Below are 19,141 nucleotides of genomic sequence, written 5' to 3'. Positions count from 1 at the left end.
GATTAGTTTGGGGATTGATACAGGACTATGGGGAGAGAGCGGGGCAGTGGGATTAGTTTGGGGATTGATACAGGACTATGGGGAGAGAGCAGGGCAATGGGATTAGTTTGGGGATTGATACAGGACTATGGGGAGAGAGCGGGGCAGTTGGATTAGTTTGGAGATTGATACAGGACTATGGGGAGAGAGCGGGGCAGTGGGATTAGTTCGGGGATTGATACAGGACTATGGGGAGAGAGCGGGTCAGTGGGATTAGTTTGGGGATTGATATAGGACTATGGGGAGAGAGCGGGTCAGTGGGATTAGTTTGGGGATTGATATAGGACTATGGGGAGAGAGCGGGGCAGTGGGATTAGTTTGGAGATTGATACAGGACTATGGGGAGAGAGCGGGGCAGTGGGATTATTTTGGGGATTGATACAGGACTATGGGGAGAGAGCGGGGCAGTGGGATTAGTTTGGGGATTGATACAGGACTATGGGGAGAGAGCGGGACAGTGGGATTAGTTTGGGGATTGATACAGGACTATGGGGAGAGAGCGGGGCAGTGGGATTAGTTTAGGATTGATACAGGACTATGGGGAGAGAGCGGGGCAGTGGGATTAGTTTGGGGATTGATACAGGACTATGGGGAGAGAGCGGGGCAGTGGGATTAGTTTGGGGATTGATACAGGGCTATGGGGAGAGAGCGGGGCAGTGGGATTAGTTTGGGGATTGATACAGGACTATGGGGAGAGAGCGGGGCAGTGGGATTAGTTTGGGGATTGATACAGGACTATGGGGAGAGAGCGGGGCAGTGGGATTAGTTTGGAGATTGATACAGGACTGTGGGGAGAGAGCGGGACAGTGGGATTAGTTTGGGGATTGATACAGGACTATGGGGAAAGAGCGGGGCAGTGGGATTAGTTTGGGGATTGATACAGGACTATGGGGAGAGAGCGGGGCAGTGGGATTAGTTTGGGGATTGATACAGGACTATGGGGAGAGAGCAGGGCAATGGGATTAGTTTGGGGATTGATACAGGACTATGGGGAGAGAGCGGGGCAGTTGGATTAGTTTGGAGATTGATACAGGACTATGGGGAGAGAGCGGGGCAGTGGGATTAGTTCGGGAATTGATACAGGACTATGGGGAGAGAGCGGGTCAGTGGGATTAGTTTGGGGATTGATATAGGACTATGGGGAGAGAGCGGGTCAGTGGGATTAGTTTGGGGATTGATATAGGACTATGGGGAGAGAGCGGGGCAGTGGGATTAGTTTGGAGATTGATACAGGACTATGGGGAGAGAGCGGGGCAGTGGGATTAGTTTGGGGATTGATACAGGACTATGGGGAGAGAGCGGGACAGTGGGATTAGTTTGGGGATTGATACAGGACTATGGGGAGAGAGCGGGGCAGTGGGATTAGTTTGGGGACTGATACAGGACTATGGGGAGAGAGCGGGGCAGTGGGATTAGTTTGGGGATTGATACAGGACTATGGGGAGAGAGTGGGGCAGTGGGATTATTTTGGGGAATGATACAGGACTATGGGGAGAGAGCGGGGCATTGGGATTAGTTTAGGGATTGATGCAGGGCTATGGGGAGAGAGCATAGGCAGTGGGATTAGTTTAGGGATTGATGCAGGGCTATGGGGAGAGAGCAGGGCAGTGGGATTAGTTGAGGGATTGATAGACATACAGACAGAGAGAGACAGAGAGGGAGAGACACTTAGACAGGGAGAGAGAGACTGAGAGAGAGACAGAGAGGAAGAGAGAGAGAGAGACAGATAGAGTCAGAGAGAGAGAGACAGAGAGACAGAGAGGGTCAGAGAGAGAGAGCGAGACACACACAGAGAGTGAGAGACAGAAAGGGAGAGAGAGAGAGAGAGAGAGAGAGACAGAGAGAGTCAGAGAGAGTGAGTGTGACAGAGAGAGAGAGATAGGCAGAGAGTGTCAGAGAGAGGGGGAGAGAGACAGACAGACAGAGAGAGAGGGATAGAGAGAGATAGGGAGAGTGAGAGAGAGAGAGAGACAGAAATAGTGAGACAGACAGAGAGAGAGAGCGGGGAACAGAGGGAGGGACAGAGAGAGAGAGACAGTGAGAGAGAAAGAGAGACCGAGAGAGAGAAAGAGATGAAAGGAGACAGGAGAGAGATACAGAGAGACAGAGAGAAACTCGGAGACACAGAGAGAGAGAGACAGAGAGAGAGAGAGGGAGTGAGAGAGAGGGATAGAGAGAGAGACAGAGAGAGAGAGAGACAGAGAGACAGAGAGAGAGAGATAGGGAGTGAATGAGACAGAGAGAGAGAGAGACAGAGAGAGAGAGGGACGGAGAAAAAGACAGAGAGAGATAGAGCGTCAGAGAGAGAGACAGAGAGAGGGAGAGCGTGGGGGGGACAGAGAGAATAAAAGAGAGAGCAAGAGATGGAACGAAACAGAAGAGAGAGAGAGAGGGAGACAGAGAGCGAGAGTGATAGAGAGAGAGAGGGATAGGAAGAGAGACAGATGTTGAGAGAGAGGGAGAGACAGAGAAAGAGAGGGAGAAACACAGAGAGAGGGAGAGAGACAGAGAGAGAGAGAGGGAGAAACAGAGAGAGAGAGACAGATAGAGAGACAGAGATAGAGAGAGAGAAAGTGAGCGAAAGACAGAGAGATAGAAACAGATAGAGAGAGAGAGAGACAGAGCGAGGCTGTCAGAGAGAGAGAGACAGAGAAAGAGAAAGAGAGAGGGAGATAGAATGAGAGAGAGATGGAAAGAGACAGGAGAGAGAGAGGGAGAGAGACAGAGAGAGAAACACAGAGAGAGGGACAGAGAGAGGGAGAGAGAGAGAGTGACAGAGACAGAGAAAGAGAGAGAGACAGACAGATAGAAAGACAGAGAGAAAGAGAGAGATGGAAAGAGACAGGAGAGTGGGAGAGAGGGATAGAGAGAGATAGGAAGAGAGAGACAGAGAGGGAATGAGACAGAGAGAGAGAGGAGAGAGACAGAGCGAGAGAGAGAGACAGAGAGAGAAGGAGAAACACAGAGCGAGAGAGAGAGAGACAGAGAGAACAAGTCAGAGAGAGAGACAGAGCGAGAGAACGAGGCAGAGAGAGAGACAGAGAGAGTGAGTGTGACTGAGAGACAGAGAGAGACAGAGAGTGTCAGAGAGAGGTAGAGTGAAACAGACAGAGAGAAAGGGGGATAGAGAGAGATATGGAGAGAGGGACAGAGAGAGAGAGACGACAGAAAGAGAGACAGATAGATAGAGAGAGAGAGTGAGAGAGACAGTGAGAGAGAGATAGAGAGACACAGAGCGAGAGAGAGAAAGATGGAAAGAGACAGGAGAGAGACAGAGAGAGAAACTCAGAGACACAGAGAGAGAGAGAGACAGAGAGAGAGAGAGAGACAGATAAAGAGAGAGAGAGATAGAGACAGAGAGAGACAGACAGAGAGAGAGAAAATGAGTGAGTGAGAGAGACAGAGAGAGAGAGCAAGAAACGGAGAAAGAGAGAGAGAGAGACAGAGAGACAGAGAGTTAGAGACAGAGAGAGATAGACAGAGAGTGAGAAAATGAGAGAGTGAGAGAGATAGAGAGAGAGAGATAGAGACAGAGAGTTATATATATATATATAGAGAGGGAGACAGAGAGAGGGACAGAGAGAGAGAGAGATGGAAAAATGCAGGAGAGAGAGACAGAGAGAGAAAGAGAGGGATAGAGAGAGAGGGGGATAGAGAGAGAGAGGGATAGGGAGAAAGAGGGAGAGAGACAGAAAGAGAGAGAGAAACACAGGGAAAGAGAGAGAGAGAGAGAGAGACAGAGAGAGAGAGGGAGATAGGGAGAAGGACAGAGAGAGGGAAAGAGAGAGGGAGAGAGAGAGTGAGAGCGAGAGGAACAGAGAGAGGGACAGAGAGAGAGAAAGAGCGAGAAAGAGAGATACACAGTGAGAGAGAGAGACAGAGAGAGAGAGAGAGAGAGACAGAAATAGGGCGAGACAGAGAGAGGGACAGAGTGAAAGAGAGGAACAGAGAGAGTGAGTGAGACAGAGAGAGAGACAGTGAGAGAGAGCGAGAGGGAGAGAGAGAGTGTGTGTGTGTGTGTCTCTCTCTCTCTGTCTCACTTTCTGTATCGATTCTGGGATTGATACAGGAGTATGGGGAGAGAGCGGGTCAGTGGGATTAGTTTGGGGATTGATACAAGACTATGGGGAGAGAGCGGGTCAGTGGGATTAGTTTGGGGATTGATACAGGACTATGGGGAGAGTGCGGGGCAGTGGGATTAGTTTGGGGATTGATACAGGGCTTTGGGGAGAGAGCGGGGCAGTGGGATTAGTTTGGGGATTGATACAGGACTATGGGGAGAGAGCGGGGCAGTGGGATTAGTTTGGGGATTGATACAGGACTATGGGGAGAGTGCGGGGCAGTGGGATTAGTTTGGGTATTGATACAGGGCTATGGGGAGAGAGCGGGGCAGTGGGATTAGTTTGGGGATTGATACAGGACTATGGCGAGAGAGCGGGACAGTGGGATTAGTTTGGGGATTGATACAGGACTATGGCGAGAGAGCGGGACAGTGGGATTAGTTTGGGGATTGATACAGGACTATGGCGAGAGAGCGGGACAGTGGGATTAGTTTGGGGATTGATACAGGACTATGGCGAGAGAGCGGGGCAGTGGGATTAGTTTGGGGATTGATACAGGACTATGGGGAGAGAGCGGGGCAGTGGGATTAGTTTGGGGATTGATACAGGACTATGGGGAGAGAGCGGGGCAGTGGGATTAGTTTGGGGATTGATACAGGACTATGGGGAGAGAGCGGGGCAGTGGGATTAGTTTCGGGATTGATAGACATACTGAGAGAGACAGAGAGGGAGAGACACTTAGACAGGGAGAGAGAGACTGAGAGAGAGACAGAGAGGAAGAGAGAGAGAGAGACAGATAGAGTCAGAGAGAGAGAGACAGAGAGACAGAGAGGGTCAGAGAGAAAGAGCGAGACACACACACAGAGTGAGAGACAGAAAGGGAGAGAGAGAGAGAGAGACAGAGAGAGTCAGAGAGAGAAAGAAAGACAAAGAGAGAGAGAGAGAGAGACAGAGAGAGTGAGTGTGACAGAGAGAGAGAGAGAGGCAGAGAGTGTCAGAGAGAGGGGGAGAGAGACAGACAGACAGTGAGAGAGGGATAGAGAGAGATAGGGAGAGTGAGAGAGAGAGAGAGACAGAAATAGTGAGAGAGACAGAGAGAGAGAGCGGGGAACAGAGGGAGGGACAGAGAGAGAGAGACAGTGAGAGAGAAAGAGAAACCGAGAGAGAGAAAGAGATGGAAAGAGACAGGAGAGAGATACAGAGAGACAGAGAGAAACTCAGAGACACAGAGAGAGAGAGACAGAGAGAGAGAGAGAGGGAGTGAGAGAGAGGGATAGAGAGAGGGATAGAGAGAGAGACAGAGAGAGAGAGAGACAGAGAGACAGAGAGAGAGAGATAGGGAGTGAATGAGACAGAGAGAGAGAGAGACAGACAGAGAGAAAGACAGAGAGAGATAGAGAGACAGAGAGAGAGAGAGCATGGGGGGGACAGAGAGAAAGAAAGAGAGAGCAAGAGATGGAAAGAAACAGGAGAGAGAGAGAGGGAGACAGAGATAGAGGGAGAGAGAAAGAGAGCGAGAGACAGAGAGATAGAAACAGATAGAGAGAGAGAGAGACAGAGCGAGGCTGTCAGAGAGAGAGAGACAGAGAGAGAGAAAGAGAGAGGGAGATAGAATGAGAGAGAGATGGAAAGAGACAGGAGAGAGAGAGGGAGAGAGACAGAGAGAGAAACACAGAGAGAGGGAGAGAGAGAGAGTGACAGAGACAGAGAAAGAGAGAGAGACAGACAGATAGAGAGACAGAGAGAGATGGAAAGAGACAGGAGAGTGGGAGAGAGGGAAAGAGAGAGATATGAAGAGAGAGACAGAGAGGGAATGAGACAGAGAGAGAGAGAAGGAGAGAGACAGAGCGAGAGAGAGAGACAGAGAGAGAAGGAGAAAGACAGAGCGAGAGAGAGAGACAGAGAGAACAAGTCAGAGAGAGAGACAGAGCGAGAGAACGAGGCAGAGAGAGAGACAGAGAGAGTGAGTGTGACTGAGAGACAGAGAGAGACAGAGAGTGTCAGAGAGAGGTTGAGTGAAACAGACAGAGAGAAAGGGGGATAGAGAGAGATAGGGAGAGAGGGACAGAGAGAGAGAGACGACAGAAAGAGAGACAGATAGATCGAGAGAGAGAGTGAGAGAGACAGTGAGAGAGAGAGATAGAGAGAGAGACAGAGAGACAGAGCGAGAGAGAGAAAGATGGAAAGAGACAGGAGAGAGACAGAGAGAGAAACTCAGAGACACAGAGAGAGAGACAGAGAGAGAGAGAGAGAGAGCGAGAAACAGATAAAGAGAGAGAGAGAGAGAGAGACAGAGAGAGAGAGACAGAGAGAGACAGAGAGAGAGAGAGAAAATGAGTGAGCGAGAGAGACAGAGAGCCAGAGAGAGAGAGCAAGAAACGGAGAAAGAGAGAGAGAGAGACAGAGAGATAGAGATTGTAGGACAGAGAGAGAGAGAGGCACAGAGAGAGAGAGGGAGATAGGGAGAAGGACAGAGAGAGGGAAAGAGAGAGGGAGAGAGAGAGAGAGAGAGCGAGAGGAACAGAGAGAGGGACAGAAAGAGAGAAAGAGCGAGAAAGAGAGATACAGAGTGAGAGAGAGAGACAGAGAGAGAGAGAGAGAGAGACAGAAATAGGGCGAGACAGAGAGAGGGACAGAGTGAAAGAGAGGAACAGAGAGAGTGAGAGAGACAGAGAGATAGACAGTGAAAGAGAGCGAGAGGGAGAAAGAGAGTGTGTGTGTGTGTGTCTCTCTCTCTCTGTCTGTCTCACTTTCTGTATCGATTCTGGGATTGATACAGGACTATGGGGAGAGAGCGGGTCAGTGGGATTAGTTTGGGGATTGATACAGGACTATGGGGAGAGAGCAGGGCAGTGGGATTAGTTTGGGGATTGGTACAGGACTATGGGGAGAGAGTGGGGCAGTGGGATTAATTTGGGGATTGATACAGGACAATGGGGAGAGAGCGGGGCAGTGGGATTAGTTTGGGGATTGATACAGGACTATGGGGAGAGAGTGGGACAGTGGGATTAGTTTGGGGATTGATACAGGACTATGGGGAGAGAGCGGGGCACTGGGATTAGTTTGGGGATTGGTACAGGGGTATGGGGAGAGAGCGGGACAGTGGGATTAGTTTGGGGATTGATACAGGACTATGGGGAGAGAGCGGGGCAGTGGGATTAGTTTGGGGATTGATACAGGACTATGGGGAGAGAGCGGGACAGTGGGATTAGTTTGGGGATTGATACAGGACTATGGGGAGAGAGCGGGGCAGTGGGATTAGTTTGGGGATTGATACAGGACTATGGGGAGAGAGCGGGGCAGTGGGATTAGTTTAGGGATTGATACAGGACTATGGGGAGAGAGCGGGGCAGTGGGATTAGTTTGGGGATTGATACAGGACTATGGGGAGAGAGTGGGGCAGTGGGATTAGTTTGGGGATTGATACAGGACTATGGGGTGAGAGCGGGGCAGTGGGATTAGTTTGGGGATTGATACAGGACTATGGGGAGAGAGCGGGGCAGTGGGATTAGTTTGGGGATTGATACAGGACGAAAGGGAGAGAGCGGGGCAGTGGGATTAGTTTGGGGATTGATACAGGACTATGGGGAGGGAGCGGGGCAGTGGGATTAGTTTGGGGATTGATACAGGACTATGGGGAGAGAGCGGGGCAGTGGGATTGGTTTAGGGATTGATACAGGACTATGGGGAGAGAGCAGGGCAGTGGGATTAGTTTGGGGATTGATACAGGACTATGGGGAGAGAGGGGGGCAGTGGGATTAGTTTGGAGATTGATACAGGACTATGGGGAGAGAGCGGGGCAGTGGGATTAGTTTGGGGATTGATACAGGACTATGGGGAGAGAGCGGGGCAGTGGGATTAGTTTGGGGATTGATACAGGACTATGGGGAGAGAGCGGGGCAGTGGGATTAGTTTGGAGATTGATACAGGACTATGGGGAGAGAGCGGGGCAGTGGGATTAGTTTGGGGATTGATACAGGACTATGGGGAGAGAGTGGGGCAGTGGGATTAGTTTGGGTGAAATTGAGCACCCATTTTACATGAGATGTGTGGTGACCATTTTACACCAGGACACGTGTCTGCGTGATCTGTGATCAAACCTGGTTTGCCTGCCTGGGCTCGGGGCTTTGTGTATTGGTCCCAGTCTCCGGGTCCTTCATGTGTTTGAAGAGTTTGAAGTCAGTCACACCTTGTTGAACCATTTCATTCTTTCAGGGCATTGATGGTAAACAGCTTCAATCCTGTGTATCTGTGAGGGGGCGACACAATCGTATTTACACCTTATTCAAACCAACAAAACGTCTCCATGTCCTGCCCTGTGAAGATATCACACCGTTCCACAAAGCAGCATTGTCTGAATCAGCCTTTGATCCCATATACTGCTCAATCTGAAACACTCACAGTTTTCAGATGGAGAAACGAGATTTAACCCACACATTCCGACCCACAATTGGATGGTTAGCAAATCAAAAATGTCCCAGAAATGTGATTTCTTGCTGTGGGTTTAAACAGTCAGGCTGCAATATGTCAGAGTACTTTTCAATCAAGGACACATCAGAATGGGAATGAGAGACAGGGAGAGAGAAAAAGAGAGGTGGACAGGGAGAAGCAGTGAGAGAATTTGGGATAGAGAGAGCGTGTTACAGAAAAGGGAAAGAAAGAGAGAGATCGGAAATGGACAGCAGCACAGACAGAGGAAAAAGTGAAAGAGAGATAGATGGATAGAAATTGGGAGCGAGGGAGAGAGTGAGGGAGCAAGATGGAGAGAGGGAGACAGAGAGACTGACAGAGAGCGAGAGAGAGAGAGGAACAGAGATACAGAGAGGGAGAGAGACAGGGAGACTGAAAGAGAGAGCGAGAGAGAGAGGAACAGAGATACAGAGAGGGAGAGAGACAGGGACCCGGAAACAGAGAGCGAGAGAGAGAGAGAGGAACAGACAGAGAGAGAGACTGACAGAGAGAAAGCGAGAGGGACAGAGAGAGTTGGCCATTTAATCTCCCTCCACACTGTCCCATCAAACCTCCCTGGGCAGGTACAGGGGGTTAGATACAGAGTCCCTCTCTCTCGCTCTCTCGTTCAGTCTCCCTGTCTCTCTGTCAGTCTCACTCTCTGTCGGTTCCCCTCTCACTCTCGCTCGCTACACTGTCCCATCAAACACTCCCAGGGCAGGTACAGGGGGTTAGATACAGAGTAAAGCTCCCTCTACACTGTCCCATCAAACACTCCGAGGGCAGGTACAGGGGGTTAGATACAGAGTAAAGCTCCCTCTACACTGTCCCATCAAACACTCCCAGGGCAGGTACAGGGGGTTAGATACAGAGTAAAGCTCCCTCGACATTGTCCCATCAAACACTCCCAGGGCAGGTACGCAGAGCGAGACAGTGATAGGTAGACAGAGAGAGATCCAGAGAGAGAGACAGAGACAGAGAGAGATCGAGAGACAGATATCGAGAAAGACAGAGACAGTCAGACAGACAGAGAGAGAGACAGAGTGACAAAATTATAGAGAGATACAGAGAGAGAGAGACAGAGAGAGAGGGAGAGATGGAACGAGATAGAGAGAGACTCAGAGAGAAGGTGAGAGAGAACACTCCCAGGGTAGGTACAGGGGGTTAGATACAGAGTAAAGCTCCCTCTACACTGTCCCATCAAACACTCCCAGGGCAGGTACAGCACAGGGTTAGATACAGAGTAAAGCTCCCTCTACACTGTCCCATCAAACACTCCCAGGGCAGGTACAGGGGGTTAGATACAGAGTAAAGCTCCCTCTGCACTGTCCCATCAAACACTCCCAGGGCAGGTACAGGGGGTTAGATACAGAGTAAAGCTCCCTCTGCACTGTCCCATCAAACACTCCCAGGGCAGGTACAGGGGGTTAGATACAGAGTAAAGCTCCCTCTATACTGTCCCATCAAACACTCCCAGGGCAGGTACAGGGGGTTCGATACAGAGTAAAGCTCCCTCTACACTGTCCCATCAAACACTCCCAGGGCAGGTACAGGGGGTTAGATACAGAGTAAAGCTCCCTCTACACTGTCCCATCAAACACTCCCAGGGCAGGTACAGGAGGTTTGATACAGAGTAAAGCTCCCTCTACACTGTCCCATCAAACACTCCCAGGGCAGGTACAGCACAGGGTTAGATACAGAGTAAAGCTCCCTCTACACTGTCCCATCAAACATTCCCAGGGCAGGTACAGGGGGTTAGATACAGAGTAAAGCTCCCTCTACACTGTCCCATCAAACACTCCCAGGGCAGGTACAGGGGGTTAGATACAGAGCAAAGCTCCCTCTGCACTGTCCCATCAAACACTTCCAGGGCAGGTACAGCACGGGGTTAGATACAGAGTAAAGCTCCCTCTACACTGTCCCATCAAACACTCCCAGGGCAGGTACATCATGGGTTAGATACAGAGTAAAGCTCCCTCTACACTGTCCCATCAAACACTCCCAGGGCAGGTACAGGGGGTTAGATACAGAGTAAAGCTCCCTCTACACTGTCCCATCAAACAATCCCAGAGCAGGTACAGCACGGGGTTAGATACAGAGTAAAGCTCCCTCTACACTGTCCCATCAAACACTCCCAGGGAAGGTACAGCACAGGGTGAGATACAGAGTAAAGCTCCCTCTACACTGTCCCATCAAACACTCCCAGGGCAGGTACATGGGGTTAGATACAGTGTCAAGCTCCCTCTACACTGTCCCATCAAACACTCCCAGGGCAGGTACAGGGGGTTAGATACAGAGTAAAGCTCCCTCTACACTGTCCCATCAAACACTCCCAGGGCAGGTACAGGGGGTTAGAGACAGAGCAAAGCTCCCTCTGCACTGTCCCATCAAACACTCCCAGGGCAGGTACAGCACAGGGTTAGATACAGAGTAAAGCCCCCTCTACACTGTCCCATCAAACACTCCCAGGGCAGGTACAGGGGGTTAGATACAGAGTAAAGCTCCCTCTACACTGTCCCATCAAACACTTCCAGGGCAGGTACAGCACGGGGTTAGATACAGAGTAAAGCTCCCTCTACACTGTCCCATCAAACACTCCCAGGGCAGGTACAGGGGGTTCGATACAGAGTAAAGCTCCCTCTACACTGTCCCATCAAACACTCCCAGGGCAGGTACAGGGGGTTAGATACAGAGTAAAGCTCCCTCTACACTGTCCCATCAAACACTTCCAGGGCAGGTACAGCACGGGGTTAGATACAGAGTAAAGCTCCCTCTACACTGTCCCATCAAACACTCCCAGGGCAGGTACAGGGGGTTAGATACAGAGTAAAGCTCCCTCTACACTGTCCCATCAAACACTCCCAGGGCAGGTACAGGGGGTTAGATACAGAGTAAAGCTCCCTCTACACTGTCCCATCAAACACTCCCAGGGCAGGTACAGCACAGGGTTAGATACAGAGTAAAGCTCCCTCTACACTGTCCCATCAAACACTCCCAGGGCAGGTACAGGGGGTTAGATACAGAGTAAATCTCCCTCTACACTGTCCCATCAAACACTCCCAGGGCAGGTACACCTTTAAGCAGCTGACGTTAAATTAGAGAGTAGTCGGTCTCTGTAATCAATCTACCAGTGTTAACATCAAATGGTGACCATTAACAAATGTAAAATGGATGACTGAAGATCGGTGTGTGCATTGTCACTGTGGTTCTGGGAGAGTTTCAGAGAGACAGAGAGAGAGAGAGGGAGAGATATACAGAGAGTGAGACAGACATACAGACAGAGAGACAGAGAGGGAGAGAGCGGGGCAGTGGGATTAGTTTGGAGATTGATACAGGACTATGGGGAGAGAGCGGGGCAGTGGGATTAGTTTGGGGATTGATACAGGACTATGGGGAGAGAGCAGGGCAGTGGGATTAGTTTGGGGATTGATACAGGACTATAGGGAGAGAGCGGGGCAGTGGGATTAGTTTGGGGATTGATACAGGACTATGGGGAGAGAGCGGGGCAGTGGGATTAGTTTGGGGATTGATACAGGACTATGGGGAGAGAGCGGGACAGTGGGATTAGTTTGGGGATTGATACAGGACTAGGGGGAGAGAGCGGGGCAGTGGGATTAGTTTGGAGATTGATAAAGGACTATGGGGAGAGAGCGGGGCAGTGGGATTAGTTTGGGGATTGATACAAGGCTATGGGGAGAGAGCGGGGCAGTGGGATTAGTTTGGGAATTGATACAGGGCTATGGGGAGAGAGCGGGGCAGTGGGATTAGTTTGGGGATTGATATTGGACTATGGGGAGAGAGCGAGGCAGTGGGATTAGTTTGGGGATTGATACAGGAGTATGGAGAGAGCGGGGCAGTGGGATTAGTTTGGAGATTGATACAGGGCTATGGGGAGAGAGCGGGGCAGTGGGATTAGTTTGGGATTGATACAGGGCTATGAGGAGAGAGTGGGGCAGTGGGATGAGTTTGGGGATTGATACAGGACTATGGGGAGAGAGCGGGGCAGTGGGTTTAGTTTGGGGATTGATACAGGACTATGGGGAGAGAGCGGGGCAGTGGGATTAGTTTGGGGATTGATACAGGACTATGGGGAGAGAGCGGGGCAGTGGGATTAGTTTGAGATTGATACAGGACTATGGGGAGAGAGCGGGGCAGTGGGATTAATTTGGGGATTGATACAGGACTATGGGGAGAGAGCGGGGCAGTGGGATTAGTTTGGAGATTGATACAGGACTATAGGGAGAGAGCGGGGCAGTGGGATTAGTTTGGGGATTGATACAGGACTATGGGGAGAGAGCGGGGCAGTGGGATTAATTTGGGGATTGATACAGGACTATGGGGAGAGAGCGGGGCAGTGGGATTAGTTTGGGGATTGATACAGGACTATGGGAGAGAGCGGGGCAGTGGGATTAATTTGGGGATTGATACAGGACTATGGGGAGAGAGCGGGGCAGTGGGATTAGTTTGCGATTGATACAGGACAATGGGGAGAGAGCGGGGCAGTGGGATTAATTTGGGGATTGATACAGGACTATGGGGATAGAGCGGGGCAGTGGGATTAGTTTGGAGATTGATACAGGACTATAGGGAGAGAGCGGGGCAGTGGGATTAATTTGGGGATTGATACAGGACTATGGGGAGAGAGCGGGGCAGTGGGATTAGTTTGCGATTGATACAGGACAATGGGGAGAGAGCGGGGCAGTGGGATTAATTTGGGGATTGATACAGGACTATGGGGAGAGAGCGGGGCAGTGGGATTAGTTTGCGATTGATACAGGACTATGGGGAGAGAGCGGGGCACTGGGATTAGTTTGGGGATTGATACAGGACTATGGGGAGAGAGCGGGGCACTGGGATTAGTTTGGGGATTGATACAGGACTATGGGGAGAGAGCGGGGCAGTGGGATTAGTTTGGGGATTGATACAGGACTATGGGGAGAGAGCGGGGCAGTGGGATTAGTTTGGGGATTGATACAGGACTATGGGCAGAGAGCGGGACAGTGGGATTAGTTTGGGGATTGATACAGTGCTATGGGGAGAGAGCGGGGCAGTGAGATTAGTTTGGGATTGATACAGGGCTATGAGGAGAGAGCGGGACAGTGGGATTAGTTTGGGGATTGATACAGGACTATGGGGAGAGAGCGGGGCAGTGGGACTAGTTTGGAGATTGATACAGGACTATGGGGAGAGAGCGGGGCAGTGGGATTAGTTTGGAGATTGATACAGGACTATGGGGAGAGAGCGGGGCAGTGGGATTAGTTTGTGTGAGATTGATACAGGACTATGGGGAGAGAGCGGGGCAGTGGGATTAGTTTGGGGATTGATACAGGACTATGGGGAGAGAGCGGGGCAGTGGGACTAGTTTGGAGATTGATACAGGACTATGGGGAGAGAGCGGGGCAGTGGGATTAGTTTGGGGATTGATACAGGACTATGGGGAGAGAGCGGGGCAGTGGGATTAGTTTGGGGATTGATACAGGACTATGGGGAGAGAGCGGTGCAGTGGGATTAGTTTGGGGATTGATACAGGACTATGGGGAGAGAGCGGGGCAGTGGGATTAGTTTGGGGATTGATACAGGACTATGGGGAGAGAGCGGTGCAGTGGGATTAGTTTGGGGATTGATACAGGACTATGGGGAGAGAGCGGGGCAGTGGGATTAGTTTGGGGATTGAAACAGGACTATAGGGAGAGAGCGGAACAGTGGGATTAGTTTGGAGATTGATACAAGGCTATGGGGAGAGAGTGGGGCAGTGAGATTAGTTTGGAGATTGATACAGGACTATGGGGAGAGAGCGGGGCAGTGGGATTACTTTGGGAGATTGATACAGGACTATGGGGAGAGAACAGGGCAGTGGGATTAGTTTGGGGATTGATACAGGACTATGGGGAGAGAGCGGGGCAGTGGGATTACTTTGGGAGATTGATACAGGACTATGGGGAGAGAGCGGGGCAGTGGGATTACTTTGGGAGATTGATACAGGACTATGGGGAGAGTGCAGGGCAGTGGGATTAGTTTGGGGATTGATACAGGACTCTGGAGAGAGAGCGGGGCAGTGGGATTAGTTTGGAGATTGATACAGGACGATGAGGAGAGAGCGGGGCAGTGGGATTAGTTTGGGGATTGATACAGGACTATGGGGAGAGAGCGGGGCAGTGGGATTACTTTGGGAGATTGATACAGGACTATGGGGAGAGAGCAGGGCAGTGGGATTAGTTTGGGGATTGATACAGGACTATGGAGAGAGCGGGGCAGTGGGATTAGTTTGGGGATTGGAACAGGACTATGGGGAGAGAGCGGGGCAGTGGGATTAGTTTGGGGATTGATACAGGACTATGGGGAGAGAGCGGGGCAGTGGGATTAGTTTGGAGATTGATACAGGACGATGAGGAGAGAGCGGGGCAGTGGGATTAGTTTGGAGATTGATACAGGACTATGGGGAGAGAGTGGGGCAGTGGGATTAGTTTGGGATTGATACAGGACTATGGGGAGAGAGCGGGGCAGTGGGATTACTTTGTGGATTGATACAGGACTATTGGGAGAGAGCGGGGCAGTGGGATTAGTTTGGAGATTGATACAGGACTATGGGGAGAGAGCGGGGCAGTGGGATTAGTTTGGAGATTGATACAGGACTATGGGGAGAGAGCGGGGCAGTGGGATTAGTTTGGGGATTGATAGAAGGCTATGGGGAGAGAGCGGGGCAGTGGGATTAGTTTGGAGATTGATACAGGACTATGGGGAGAGAGCGGGGCAGTTGGGATTAGTTTGGGGATTGATATAGGACTATGGGGAGAGAGTGGGGCAGTGGGATTAGTTTGGAGATTGATACAGGACTATGGGGAGAGAGCGGGGCAGTGGGATTAGTTTGGGGATTCATACAGGACTATGGGGAGAGAGCGGGGCAGTGGGATTAGTTTGGAGATTGATACAGGGCTATGGGGAGAGAGCGGGGCAGTGGGATTAGTTTGGGGATTGATACAGGACTATGGGGAGAGAGCGGGGCAGTGGGATTAGTTTGGGGATTGATACGGGACTGTGGGGAGAGAGCGGGGCAGTGGGATTAGTTTGGAGATTGATACAGGACTATGGGGAGAGAGCGGGGCAGTGGGATTAGTTTGGGGATTGATACAGGACTATGGGGAGAGAGCGGGGCAGTGGGATTAGTTTGGGGATTGATACAGGACTATGGGGAGAGAGCGGGGCAGTGGGATTAGTTTGGGGATTGATACAGGACTGTGGGGAGAGAGCGGGACAGTGGGATTAGTTTGTGTGAGATTGAGCAGCCATTTTACGAGATGCGTGGTGACCATTTTATGCCAAGTCTCTTGTTTCAGAGTCCGAGAGACTGAGGGAGACAGGGAGAGACAGAGAGAGAGAGACAGAGAGAGAGAGACGGAGATAGAGAGGGAGAGAGAGAGAGAGACAGAGAGAGAGAGAGAGGAGAGAGAGAGAGAGATGGAGATAGAGAGGGAGAGAGAGACAGAGACAGAGCGAGAGAGAGAGAGAGAGAGAGACAGGTCATGAGACCGAGAGAGATAGAGAGAAAGACAGATAAGAGAGAAAGTGAGAAACAGAGAGAGAGAAAGACAGAGAGAGAAAGAGACAGAGAGAGACAGAGAGAGAGACAGAACGTGAGAGCGCGAGAGAGAGACAGGGATTGAGAGGCAGAGAGATAGAGAGACAGAGAGAGAGCGAGAGATGCAGATAGTGTGAGAGATTGCGAAAGCGAGACAGAGATTGAGAGAGAGGGGGAGGAACAGAGAGAGAGAAAGAGGGAGGGAGAAAGAGGGAGGGATACAGTGTGAGAGAGAGAGCGAGACAGAGAGAGACGGAGAGAGATAGAGAGACGGAGAGAACAATAGAGAGAGAGCGGGAGAGAGAGAGGTAGAGAGAGAGGGAGAGAAACAGAGAGCGAGAGAAAGCGAGAGAGAGAGCGATGAAGCGATACAGAGTGGGAGAGAGGGAGAGAGACAGAGACAGAGGGAGAGAGAGGTAGCGAGACAGAATGGGAGAGATAGAGTTGGAGAGAGGGAGAGTGGGAGAGGGAGATAGAGGGAGTGAGACAGAGAGACAAACAGAGAGGTGCTCTCTCCAAATGTAATTAACTATAAGACCGCAGGTAACTAACTAATGAAACGGATAAGATAATGAGGGGGTCGACAAGGTGGATACAGAGAGGATGTTCCCACTGATGGGGGAGACTAGAACTAGGGGGCATGGTCTTAGAATAAGGGGCCGGCCATTTAAAACTGAGATGAGGAGGAATTTCTTCTCTCAGAGGGTTGTAAATCTGTGGAACTCGCTGCCTCAGAGAGCTGTGGAAGCCGGGACATTGAATAAATTTAAGACAGAGATAGACAGTTCCTTAACCGATAAGGGATAAGGGTTTATAGGGAGCGGGCAGGGAAGTGGAGCTGAGTCCATGATCGGATCAGACATGATCGTATTAAATGGTGGAGCAGGCTCGAGGGGCCATATGGCCTACTCCTGGTCCCATTTCTTATCTCCGTATCTAACCCCCTGTACCTGCCCTGGGAGTGTTTGATGGGACAGTGTAGAGAGAGCTTTACTCTGTATCTAACCCCGTGCTGTACCTGCCCTGGGAGTGTTTGATGGGACAGTGTAGAGGGAGCTTTACTCTGTATCTAACCCCCTGTACCTGCCCTGGGAGTGTTTGATGGGACAGTGTAGAGGGAGCTTTACTCTGTATCTAACCCCCTGTACCTGCCCTGGGAGTGTTTGATGGGACAGTGTAGAGAGAGCTTTACTCTGTATCTAACCCCCTGTACCTGCCCTGGGAGTGTTTGATGGGACAGTGTAGAGGGAGCTTTACTCTGTATCTAACCCCCCTGTACCTGCCCTGGGAGTGTTTGATGGGACAGTGTAGAGGGAGCTTTACTCTGTATCTAACCCCCTGTACCTGCCCTGGGAGTGTTTGATGGGACAGTGTAGAGGGAGCTTTACTCTGTATCTAACCCCGTGCTGCACCTGCCCTGGGAGTGTTTGATGGGACAGTGTAGAGGGAGCTTTACTGTGTATCTAACCCCCTGTACCTGCCCTGGGAGTGTTTGATGGGACAGTGTAGAGGGAGCTTTACTCTGTATCTAACCCCCTGTACCTGCCCTGGGAGTGTTTGATGGGGACAGTGTAGAGGGAGCTTTACTCTGTATCTAACCCCCTGTGCCTGCCCTGGGAATGTTTGATGGGACAGTGTAGAGGGAGCTTTACTCTGTATCTAACCCCCTGTACCTGCCCTGGGAGTGTTTGATGGGACAGTGTAGAGGGAGCTTTACTCTGTATCTAACCCCCTGTACCTGCCCTGGGAGTGTTTGATGGGACAGTGTCGAGGGAGCTTTACTCTGTATCTAACCCCCTGTATCTGCTCTGGGAGTGTTTGATGAGACAATGTAGAGGGAGCTTTACTCTGTATCTAATCCCCTGTACCTGCCCTGGGAGTGTTTGATGGGACAGTGTAGAGGGAGCTTTACTCTGTATCTAACCCCCTGTACCTGCCCTGGGAGTGTTTGATGGGACAGTGCAGAGGGAGATTAAATTAGAGAGCAGTCGATCTCTGTAATCAATGTCCAAGCATCAGAGAGACAGATAGAGAGAGAGAGAAGCAGTGACAGAGAGAGGGAGAGATGGACAGAGAGAGGGAGGAAGAGCGAGAGAGAGAGAAGCAGAGTCAGAGGGAGAGAGAGATGGACAGAGAGAGGGAGGGAAAGAGAATTAGAAGGAGAGAGAGATGGACAGAGAGAGGGAGGGAGAGAGAGAGAGAGAAGCAGAGACAGAGGGAGAAAGAGAGGGAGAGAGAGAGAAAGAGAGAGAAGCAGAGACAGAGGGAGAGAGAGAGATGGACAGAGAGAGGGAGGGAGAGAAAGAGAGAGAAGCAGAGACAGAGGGAGAGAGAGATGGACAGAGAGAGGGAGGGAGAGAAAGAGAGAGAAGCAGAGACAGAGGGAGAGAGAGAGGGACAGAGAGAGGGAGGGAGAGAACGAGAGAGAAGCAGAGACAGAGGGAGAGAGAGAGGGACAGAGAGGAGAGAGACAGAGATTGGGGGGATGGGGAGAGACACACACAGACACACAGCTTCCCCCCACAGATACACTGAGATACCAGACCTCAGCTCACTAAGGGGAATTCCCGGAGGGAGATTATTTCACCTGGTTTTCCGGAGCGTGGATTCTCTGGGAGTGGAGCCATGTTGCGAGATCTGTAGAAAGCAAAAAAGTGATTGTTACAATGTTAGTGCAAAATGGCGGTCGCTGAGCTGGAAAAGTGAGTGAGTGAGTGAGTGAGTGAGTGAGTGAGTGAGTGAGTGAACCTTGTGCTGATTAACATCTCAATGGTCAGGGCCAGGATGAGTCACACAGTTCCTGAGGTGTGTGCTGTCTGGGGACATTTACATGTGAATGGTCCCAGGGCAGGGATCAGGAACCTCAGCGCTCCCTCAGTACTGCCCCTCCGACAGTGCAGCACTCCCTCAGTACTGCCCCTCCGACAGTGCAGCACTCCCTCAGTACTTCCCCTCCGACAGTGCAGCACTCCCTCAGTACTGCCCCTCCGAAAGTGCAGCACTCCCTCAGTACTGC

General features: G+C 51.1%; 1 long non-coding RNA gene across 1 annotated transcript in view; it reads right to left on the bottom strand.

Moving 5' to 3' along the window:
- The window catches only part of LOC139243124 (uncharacterized), a 35,646-nt gene extending 16,888 nt beyond the window's left edge, over window positions 1-18,758 (bottom strand). Inside the window, exons 1-2 of the long non-coding RNA XR_011589513.1 lie at window positions 18,713-18,758; window positions 8,201-8,349 (exon numbers count right to left, since the gene is read on the bottom strand). This is a non-coding gene — a long non-coding RNA (uncharacterized lncRNA). The remainder of the gene's footprint in view (window positions 1-8,200; window positions 8,350-18,712) is intronic.
- Between the last annotated feature and the right edge of the window lie 383 nt (window positions 18,759-19,141).

The sequence above is a fragment of the Pristiophorus japonicus genome, unplaced genomic scaffold (assembly GCF_044704955.1).
Source record: "Pristiophorus japonicus isolate sPriJap1 unplaced genomic scaffold, sPriJap1.hap1 HAP1_SCAFFOLD_162, whole genome shotgun sequence".
NCBI classification, from domain to species: Eukaryota; Metazoa; Chordata; class Chondrichthyes; family Pristiophoridae; genus Pristiophorus; species Pristiophorus japonicus.
This window is presented reverse-complemented; position numbering and strand designations above follow the sequence as displayed.